Here is a 9,949-nt window from a genome sequence, read left to right on the forward strand (position 1 = left end):
TGTGACTAATTAACAAAATGAAAATAATAAGTTAAGTCTAACAATAATAAGTCAACATTGACGTTTGTCTGCTAGGTGACAGTCTTCTGTTTTAAACCATTCATCCTCCACAGCCTCCTCTCTGCAAGGACTTTGTCGCTTCGTTGCTCTTTGTGCTTCATCCCCTGACTTTCTAAAGGCTTTCTGGCAGAAAGATTTCTGTCAATCCAAGTGTGACGTCCACATTATACAGCAGGAATGACACTGCAGAATAGTGTTCCACATGTGATAAGACTTTGGCTACTACAATGCTCGAATAAAACATTCATTCAGTTCAACTACGTTTGACTCTGTCTCAGACTCTGGTGCAGAAGTGGAGGCAGTAGTGAATGGTATATGAGTCAGCCGGTGACTCATGTGGATTCAATTGGCAGCCCTAAAATAAAAATTCTGTCAAATCCAGTTTCACTTTTTCCACTTTCCATGTTTTACACTTTTGTTTTACCGACTTAGAGGGAAGGAAGGAGAGAGAGAGGTGGCATGTGACAAAGACCGCCAGCTTGGATGTTGTGGTTTTTAATGCTATGTGATGGCAAGTGCAGAAAAACCAGAGGGAAAGTGCTGAGACCATGTTTACATAGCAATCAAATCCATAGTCAACTTTTCATATAAATAATTATTAAGCGAAACACAAAACCGTGTCCTGCAAGTAATGATTTGTTCAACAAGAATGATTCACATGGAGCAATGTGTTTCACTGAAGTCACACTTGCATCATCTGATGCTTCATTCATGTGTTACCATCAGTGACTCATTCATCAGCTGACTGGTAACATCCAATCATGTTCAGAGAGGTGGACAAAAGCTGTCTTATAACACTTATGACACTTCCACTAGCTCATATGACCATATCAGCATTGTTTACTGCAGCAGTTATCCACCTTCCCAACATCCTCCGGTCCCAATTTGCACACCTGTGGACTCACAGACTTTGAGGTGAGTTCCTGGTAGGTCCTTGAGGGTTTTGGGCTGTCCCACCATCAGATTTTTATAAATCTGACTCTCAGGTAGTCTGCATCGATATTTTGAAATCTTCTCAAAAGCACTTCATAAATGTTAGGACTGAGCGACAGAATAGACCCTGCTTTGAAATCAATATTGCAACAATAGTGTAGGGATGACTATTGGTACTTTCATAAAATACAAACACAAAGAGATTTCTGATCAATACTCATCAGTAATGTGGAAATAATGACTAAGTGGGTAAAGCCAAGTATTAGAACAAGTAGAAGAGGCTTATTTCATTTCATGATGAAATACAAGACAATATATAGTCTCATATCACGATGACGATGTTTATCATATATGTTGCCCAGCCCCTAATTTTTGCAGACCTTGAATTTGCCCCAGTTCTTTGCGTTGTGATGTTAAACATGGGGATAGCCTGGATGCTTTTTTTCTTCAAAAAAAGGTAAACAAACACGAGAGGAGAATATTGTGCACCGGTTTGCCAAAATGTACAAAGAAACTCTACATTGAAAAAGCTTTACATGATACATTAAACACATGAATCCTAGTTTGTTTCTTTAAGTGACATCTACTTCTCATCCATTCTGGAAGATGTTTAAATCAGGCAGTCGGGTCCCTGAGTGCCTCGGCCGTAAAGAAAGTAAAAAACGTAAAATAAAACACTTTTTGGTGTCGTCATGGTAATGTGATTCTTAAAGAATGAAGAGCAGGAACTTTTATTTTTTTAAGTCCAAAATTCTCACCTCTATTATCAGTTTGATGATACATGACCGGAAATTGGCAATTTGCTGATGTCATGTAGCATCATCTCTGGATATTTTGTGTATCAAACTCTTGCCCTCTTTCCATCATCTGAGGACACTTACATGGATGTTGGCAGAGAATTTCCAGAAATAACACTTCACAAGACATTTTTATAATGATAAACCAAAAATGCAACCACTAACTGGACTTGTGACTTCTTGTACACTACTTTTTATTTCTATATCCTGTCTGGGTCTGGTATCCTTCTGACTATGTAATATATTGTGTTGTGTTTATTGTCTCTTCTACTTATATTTTATCTATTTATTTGTCGTCTCTTCTATTTGTATCTTTTCTATTTATTTCTTAGGGACTACGGATGCAAATTAGCAGCTTTGCTATAACCCGGCATGTTTACATAGATATTTAATATCGATGTTCATCAATGTGCACTGTCCCTATCCAAAAATAAAGCACTATCTTTAACTTTAATAGTACGGCGCAAAATTACAATAATTATCATACCAAAAGGCAATCAAATAAGCACACAGCGTTTTCTGCAGTATAGAACTAATTAAATGGCTCTTGTACCTGATGATCCTGAAAGTCCCTCGCTGTTTTGTTTGTTTGTTTTTCGGAGTGAGGAGCGAGCAGCGCAGGTTCTACTCAGCAGGGTGAGTGAGCCCAGCTGAAGAATGGCCGACTGCATCCTGTCATGGCGGGGCTGCTGCTAATTGTTTCCTGGAGACCAGTGGCACACCAGACAGCCAGACCTAATTAGGATTTTCAAACAGTCCAACCTGCCAGATTGTTCAGACCCATTCTGTGAGCGGAGGCGCACAATGACTTTGCAATGATCTTATCAGACATGCACAGTCATCCACTGGTGGAAATGTCACATACGGTTACGTAATGGTAAACTCAAAGTCTTAACAAGGACATTTGTCTAATGACTAGTCAATAAACACATCATTACACTTGGTATAAAATACAATCACTTAGAAAGCAGTATTTCAGCGATTTAATGTGACTTGTTTTAACACAATTTTCATGACAAAGAAGAAGACGACGGCGAAGAAGACGAAAAGGAAAAGGGAGAGGAAAAAGAGGACAAAAAAGAAGAAGAGGAAGAAGAAGACAAAGAAGGAGAGACAAAGACGAAGATGAAGAGGGAAAAGAGGATGAGGATGAAGGAGAAGAGGAAGATGTAGAAGAAGACAGGAGAAGGAGAAGACAAAGACAAAGAAGAAGATGAAGAGGAAAAAGAGGACGAGGAGAGGAGAAGGATAAGAGGTAAACAAAAAAGAAGGAGAAGTAGAAGAAGAGGAAGAAGACAAATAAGAGGAAGACGATGAAGAAGAAGAAAACAAGTATCGGAAGAAGACAAAGAAGGAGAAGATGAAGAGGAAGTAGAGGAAAAAGACAACGAAGAAGAAGAGGTCGGCGAAGAAGGAGAGGAAGATGAAGAAGATGAAGAGGAAAAAGAAGAAGAGATTACAACAGAAGAAGAAGAAAAGGAAGAAGACAAGATTACAACAGAAGAAGAAGAAGAAGAAGAAGCAGAAGAAGAAGAAGAAGAACGAGGAGGAGAAGAACAACAACAACAACAACAACAACAACAACAGAAAAGAAGACTGTGGTAACTCATGATTGTCCTTTCACCTCTGAAAATGAAGTGTTATAATCTGCAGAGCCTCTAAACTGGCTTTGGCACTCAGTAAACATTGGTGAGCAGCCTCTAAGCCGCAGAGACACACCAAGCTGTATGCCAGCTGTTGTGTGCCATCCTGCCGCTCGTCCTTTAAAGTGCTGCAGCCAACCAGGATGCATGAAAAATGAGCCAAGATGGACTGAGGATGCCAAATGGCATATACCGCCGTGTCAGTGGCGTAACAATAAAAATTAATCTATCTCTGAAACTGGAGTAATATTGCATCACATGTCTGACCAGAATTTCCCCCTCCAGGACCGGGACGATTATTAGAAAGGGCACACGTACATCTGGTGAGTGTACGAGACTGGCATGTTCAGAGGAAATAGCAGTAGGCACAGCGGTCTCCGCAACACAACAGGACCCCTCTTTTCAATTTCCTGCTCCAGTTTCCATTCCTGCTTTATTTCGTGCGGGGACCTGTGAAGTGGGAATCGCGGGGAAAGAATGCAGCATTTAGCCGATATGGCACCGCAGAGCACAAAACAAGGAAATTGATTCTGTCAAAGGCAATATTTGTGATAATGATCTCAATAAAAACATAGGGTGATTTCAAACAGGGTTAGCAGGATTCCCTCTGGAGATTTCACTTGGAACACAGCAGTGGTCTTTAACTGGCTTTAGAACAAGTGCTGTACAGCTAAAACGTAATACCAGCCTGTTACCTGATGTGTCTTTTATTTCCTTATACAAACTAAAGCTTGTCTTTGGTAGTTTGACATCAGGCCTGACATAAGTAGTGTTGATGTCAATGATGTGCATGCTTTTTCCAGTTTGATTTAGTAGTCAGACAGTTCACGTCTGGGTGGCAGATGTCTTTACATCCTGAGATGATGATGGTGTTCTGGTTTCTGAGGCTGTGTGTCTGTACTGTCAGTACACACAGAGTTACAACACAACTAGACTTTAAAATGAGACTCTAAAGATGTTTCAGCCATTTTGTACACAAAATATAAGAACTTTTTTTTTTTCAAGGATCCCTGAAAGGGCCAGAATCATTATTTTTAGAGTTACAGTGTTTAAAATTGAAAGTATTGCTCATAGTGATGAGCCCATACAGAAATATCACCTGAATCTACTTAAAAAAAAAGAGGGTGCAGCATATTAGGAATATACTACTGTAGCTGTAGCTGCTGTTAGCTTATTAGCTCAGTTAGCTGTGCAGCTAGTGGTGCAGACTGGGAGCTTGGAGCGCTGGTTGGTCTTGTTTACACCACTATCTGAGAAGCTTTTGGCAGGGGCTAGCTGGTTAGCATGCTAACTTCATTAGATATATCTGCAGCACAATACATAGACGTCTTTGACACAGCGTCAGACTGATTTTGGTATTCTATTTAAAATTTAATAATGTTTTAAACTAATTATCTTACATATCGAATCTTTAAATATCAAAATCATTTTAGGAAATTACTTTTGTTTATTCATCATAAGAGTTTTTTCTGTTTCCGTTTGGCATTTTAGCTGCATTCTGTGTTCACTCATTCGTAGTGTGTGACACTCACTGTACATGTGTACGTTTGCAGTGTGTTTATTGTTGAAACAATGTCACCTTTGAAAAAGATTTAATCTCAATAAGGCTTTAATGATGGGTGTGTGAAAGAGCAAAAGTTTGCGAAAAGTTCATGTCAACGTCCCCAACTTGTTTCCACTGCTGTCAGAGTGGGCAAAAACAAACAAACAAGTTTTTTGCAGATTTAAGTTATTTCTTTAATGAATTGTTGGGGTGTCCTGGTGGCCCGGTGGTCCTGGTGGCCCAGGGTAAGACACATACTATATACCCACAAGACTCTTCAAACACCCCAAGAATCCAAATATATTATTGTTCATGTCATCACAAACCTGTCGTAGAAATATTTAGACCACATACATGACAAAAGAACAGATGTATCCAGTATCTCATAATATATTTCCTCATGAAGTATATTGAGTCCATGTTAGACCTGATACAGTGGACAACAAAACTGAGAACATGCATCAGAAATGGTCCACATCGTCCAGAGAATCCTGCTGATATCCGATCATAATATTTCTGTCTGTTTGGAGTGGCAGTGTCTCTAGTTTGAGTCCAGAAGGGGACGTCTCTCCTTCTCTCTCCCCTCATGTCCTGTCAGCTGTTGATCTGAGACCAAAATCATCTTGACATAAAAGAATTGTGATGAAGATTTATATATGCAGGACATTTTAAAGCTGAAAATAAACTTGTCAGTGCTCTCTGGTGGACAAATGTAATGCAACACTGTCCCAAAACTACTTTCAACACACAGTATCTTGGCACAATATATACTGTGACACAAATACACTATCAGACATTATTTTGGCCCATGTGACATATCGGTTGAGCTTTAAAAAACACACAACACAGCACCTCAGTTGCTTTAGGGCAGTGTGTTCAGTGTGCTTGTGTGTGTGTGTGTGTGTGAGAGAGAGCATGTGCTTCACTAATTAGACTCGTAAAAGTAACACACAGCAACATGTTCACTAACCTGGATTTCCACATCCAAGGTTGCTACGGGAAGCAGACACAACAACACCCAACAACCATTTATTACCCTAATTGTTTACAGATGTGTTGTTTATGGATTGCTTGTGTTGCTTTTTGTCACAGCTGAAATTTTCCAATACAGTTCAATAACTGGATCACAGCGACACCTCTATATGAAGCTATAAAATGTGCGTTCAGGACTCTACGGTACTTTAAAGCCAAAAAACGTCCCAAGTTTGTGATTATTTTCTGTTCCTTTAAAGGATGACACCCGCTGCAACCTCAAGATCTGCGTTGCAGAAGGTGCTGGCTCCGACAGCCCTGGCTCAGCTGGAAACATTCTTAAAGTATCACGTTGCTATTATTGGAATGAAAAAATTCCCCCTCCATTTTGGGAGGCTCCAATTCCAGTGACCCATCCCACACGATTCTTTAACAATAATGTTTTCCCGGTCTAGTATTTCAACTAGGAAGATCTCAGCCTCTTTCCTGGAAGGAGAGAAAGAGTGGAAAACACTCCCTCTTTTTTCTGAAGGAACGACTTTTGCTTTTCGTAAAGTGTAATTCAAGCGCTCGTCGTAGGTCAGACCGGATTAGAATATCAGAAAGAGCTCAAAAATCAAAGGGGTGTATAGCGATAACACACTAACACTCTCAAGCAAACTTTTAGCAATTTTCTTTGCTTTGAAAAACTCTTTAACTGTTCCATCTTGGGCCCATAAAACCGGAAGGCCTACCAGGGAGCAAAGATGGCATGCAGCAGTTTGCAATCACCATCACTCTGCCTCCATGACACAAAGGGGAGACCTCCACCCAGCAAGCCTCTGATTAAAAGCAGAACATCAAATCTCATCTTTGTGCCGATGCCACGCGCAGCATGGAGAGGCCGTGCAGAGCAGCAGGTGTGTGGTATATTGCGTTTGTTTGTGTGTGCATGCTGAGGTTGTCATGGACACAGATGAGGAGCAAGTGTCTTCAGGAGCCAAAGGCATAATATGACATTCATTGTGATATAAGATTACATTTAAATGTCGTGCAAATGAGCTGTTTTCAGTTAGAGACTGAGCGTGGCAGTGATCCTGAGTACGTCTTTAAATAGACTGGTGAAATGTACGTTGTTGTATTGTTGTGTCAGTGTGTTACGAAAGCCTAAAGGGTCGGGTGGGAATGTTGTAACCTTACTGTCCTAAAGCTTTTTCTGTTCAAAAGATATGTACTGTAAAAAAAACGTCTCGTGCAGTGGCGACAACATACTCTCTGTGGAGTTTGTAGTCACACGCAATGGGGTTTATTATCCCTGTTGTAATTTACTGGGGAAAACATTTTGGAACAATTTCTGCATCTCAACTCAGGAACAATTTATCCCTATAAATACATTTTTTTTTTATCTTAATTCAATAATAAAAGAACAATAGAAAGAACAATAACACTCACCTCATCCTTATTTATATCAACCAACCCCAAAGATATTCTGACAAATATCCCCAACTGGGGATTTTTTGCTAGTGACTAAGCTAACAACCACATGTTGTAGCCTCACTAAGAAAAACGATATTTTTTCATGGACTCATGTTGTGTTTGCAGAGTATTTTGAAAACAATGGGGTCGTCGCACTCAGTGCCAAAGGAATGAGTCCTTTTTTGCACTTCCAGTTGCCTCATTTCAAAGTAAATAGGTTTTTTGCCTCGAATAAGTTTGTGGTTAACATAATTTTCACCTTTTGTTTTGCGACATAAAATACATCAGTAACAACCCCACATTTTAATTATAAAACGTTCAAGTGTGTTAGAAACCGCGGTTGATAACAAGTGGCTAAATGAGAGTACAGAAGTTGTTGGGGAAGTTAAACATCATCACGCTGAACACAAAGACTTTACAGACGGACTTTAGTTTCAAACTATTTGAACTCTTTGAACTCTACTTTGAACTTATAGTAAAGTGTGTATAGTATAGTGTGGTGCAAAACTTAGTGATGGTGATGTTACGCAATCTTGCTAGCTTTTAACCTCTGGTGATTTCATTTATGCTTCAAAAATCATAAAAGGTGGTGCTCATCTGTGAAGATTATCTTGCTGAACAAATTCAGTATCATAAACTTTTCGCCATAGAGCTCATTTTCTGCAATAATCCAAAATCCAATCCTATCCATCCTATAGGCTTTTTTGCTGAGGGAACCAGGGCGATGCTATCTTCCACGTTAGCTGTCAAAAACCCGCCATCCTTGCAGCACTCTATAGCTCTCCCTTCACACTTTTTAATCTTAATAACTGTTTTTATCATGAACCCATTTTGTAAAACTCTAAAAGAAACATAGAAGAGCTGGATATTAACATTTTGGCATGAAAAAAAATTAAGAGTTCTGCCTCAATGAAATCCTGAAATGACCCTGTAGGTGACCTCTGACCCAAGTTCTGAAAACTTCAGAACGTTCATCTTTGTAAAAGTATTGAGCGCAAAACTGAGATGACTGTGTTATCATCATGTTATACAAGAATAACCATCAGTGTATTCTCCTGTGTTACAGTACAAACACACACACCATCACATATGCAAGTCGTAACGCTGCTGCTGCTGTTTAATGATTGAATTACCAAGCTTAAGTTAATACTCAGCGTGCAGCCTGTCATGTTTTATTCACTGCACGTGATGTATGAAATTATTTCAATTTATTATAACAGTCACACTTCCCGAGTCCTTCCAGTATACACATGTGTATAACCCTGAGATTGGCAGGAACTCACACATGTGCAAGTCATCAAACTTTTACGCAAGTTAATCAAGCTGACCTAAAAACCTTTCATGAAACTATGAGCGAATGTGTTTTCCTTCCAGTCTGACTCATACCCCATCCTGACAGACTCTGGGGTTTCAAGATATTGAACAGACCCCTCGTCGATCGGAGCTGTTGGGGAGTGAGCGGGGGAGAGCGTGCAGGACAGACACCCACTGTTCATTAATGCGCACATCCTGCTGCGAAGGCGGGTCGCCCTGGAGACCAGACGTAGGTATCCTAGCAGGAGTGCAGAGAGGATGTGCATTTGCCCCGCGAGCACCTTGTCAGGGAGGAGCTGTTTGTGTGGATCGTGTTATTGAGTGGGAGGAACATGTAGGGGCACGTCTGACTGCCTCCTCCAGGTCGTGATGGGTTTATAGCCAGAGGTCATCGATGGAACAGTGGCAAACTAAGTCCTGTGACCTGAGAGGTGATGGAAATCCCCAGAAGATATAGCATAGCACTGAGAAAAAATACCCTTCGATTCACTTTACAACTTCAAAACTGCCTCATTGGAGCAGTTTAAGACTTATGATGTACCAGAAAGCTATCAAATAGATCAATAAAAAACTTTTATTAGTCGCATTGGGAAATTCTGTAAGCATTGCATCATGAGGCAGGTTGTGGTTTCAGAGCTCAGTATAAACTCCAAATAAATTTTTCATCCTTGTCAGGATTTTGATCACAGTTCCTTTGATCAAAACCAAAAGAAAAAGAACAAATGAATATGGAAAACATGTGTTGCTCAATCTGAAAATATTAAGACTGTTTTGTCCTTGAGGATCACTTTGTCAATGCTGAGATTGGGAAATTAGATCTAAAATATTACACACTGTACAAAGTTTTATTGTATTTTAACACGCAATGACAATCAAGTGTTTATCTATCTATCTAAATGGACCCACCTGCAGAAACTCTTAAATCAATTTACATCTCTTCTAATAGATATTGAGCAGTGTGAATGGAGATGTTTTAATCCATTTTAACCTCCTTAACTCTCTTTTAATAGACAGTGAGCAATACAAATATAGGTGTTTTAATTGAAATGATGTTACTGCTATTAATTTATGTTGAATGCAAAATCGCTTTTATTGTTTAGACGTGCCGTAATCTAAAAAACGAATGTGCTGTTTTTATATGTGGTGTTATCTGGGCGTCATTTAAAAAAAAAAAAAAACACAGCTTGCTCTCAATGGCCTCCCATGTTTAAAGGGGCACTGTGTAGTTTTTG

The sequence above is a fragment of the Pagrus major genome, chromosome 9 (genome assembly GCF_040436345.1).
Source record: "Pagrus major chromosome 9, Pma_NU_1.0".
Classification (NCBI taxonomy): Eukaryota; Metazoa; Chordata; class Actinopteri; order Spariformes; family Sparidae; genus Pagrus; species Pagrus major.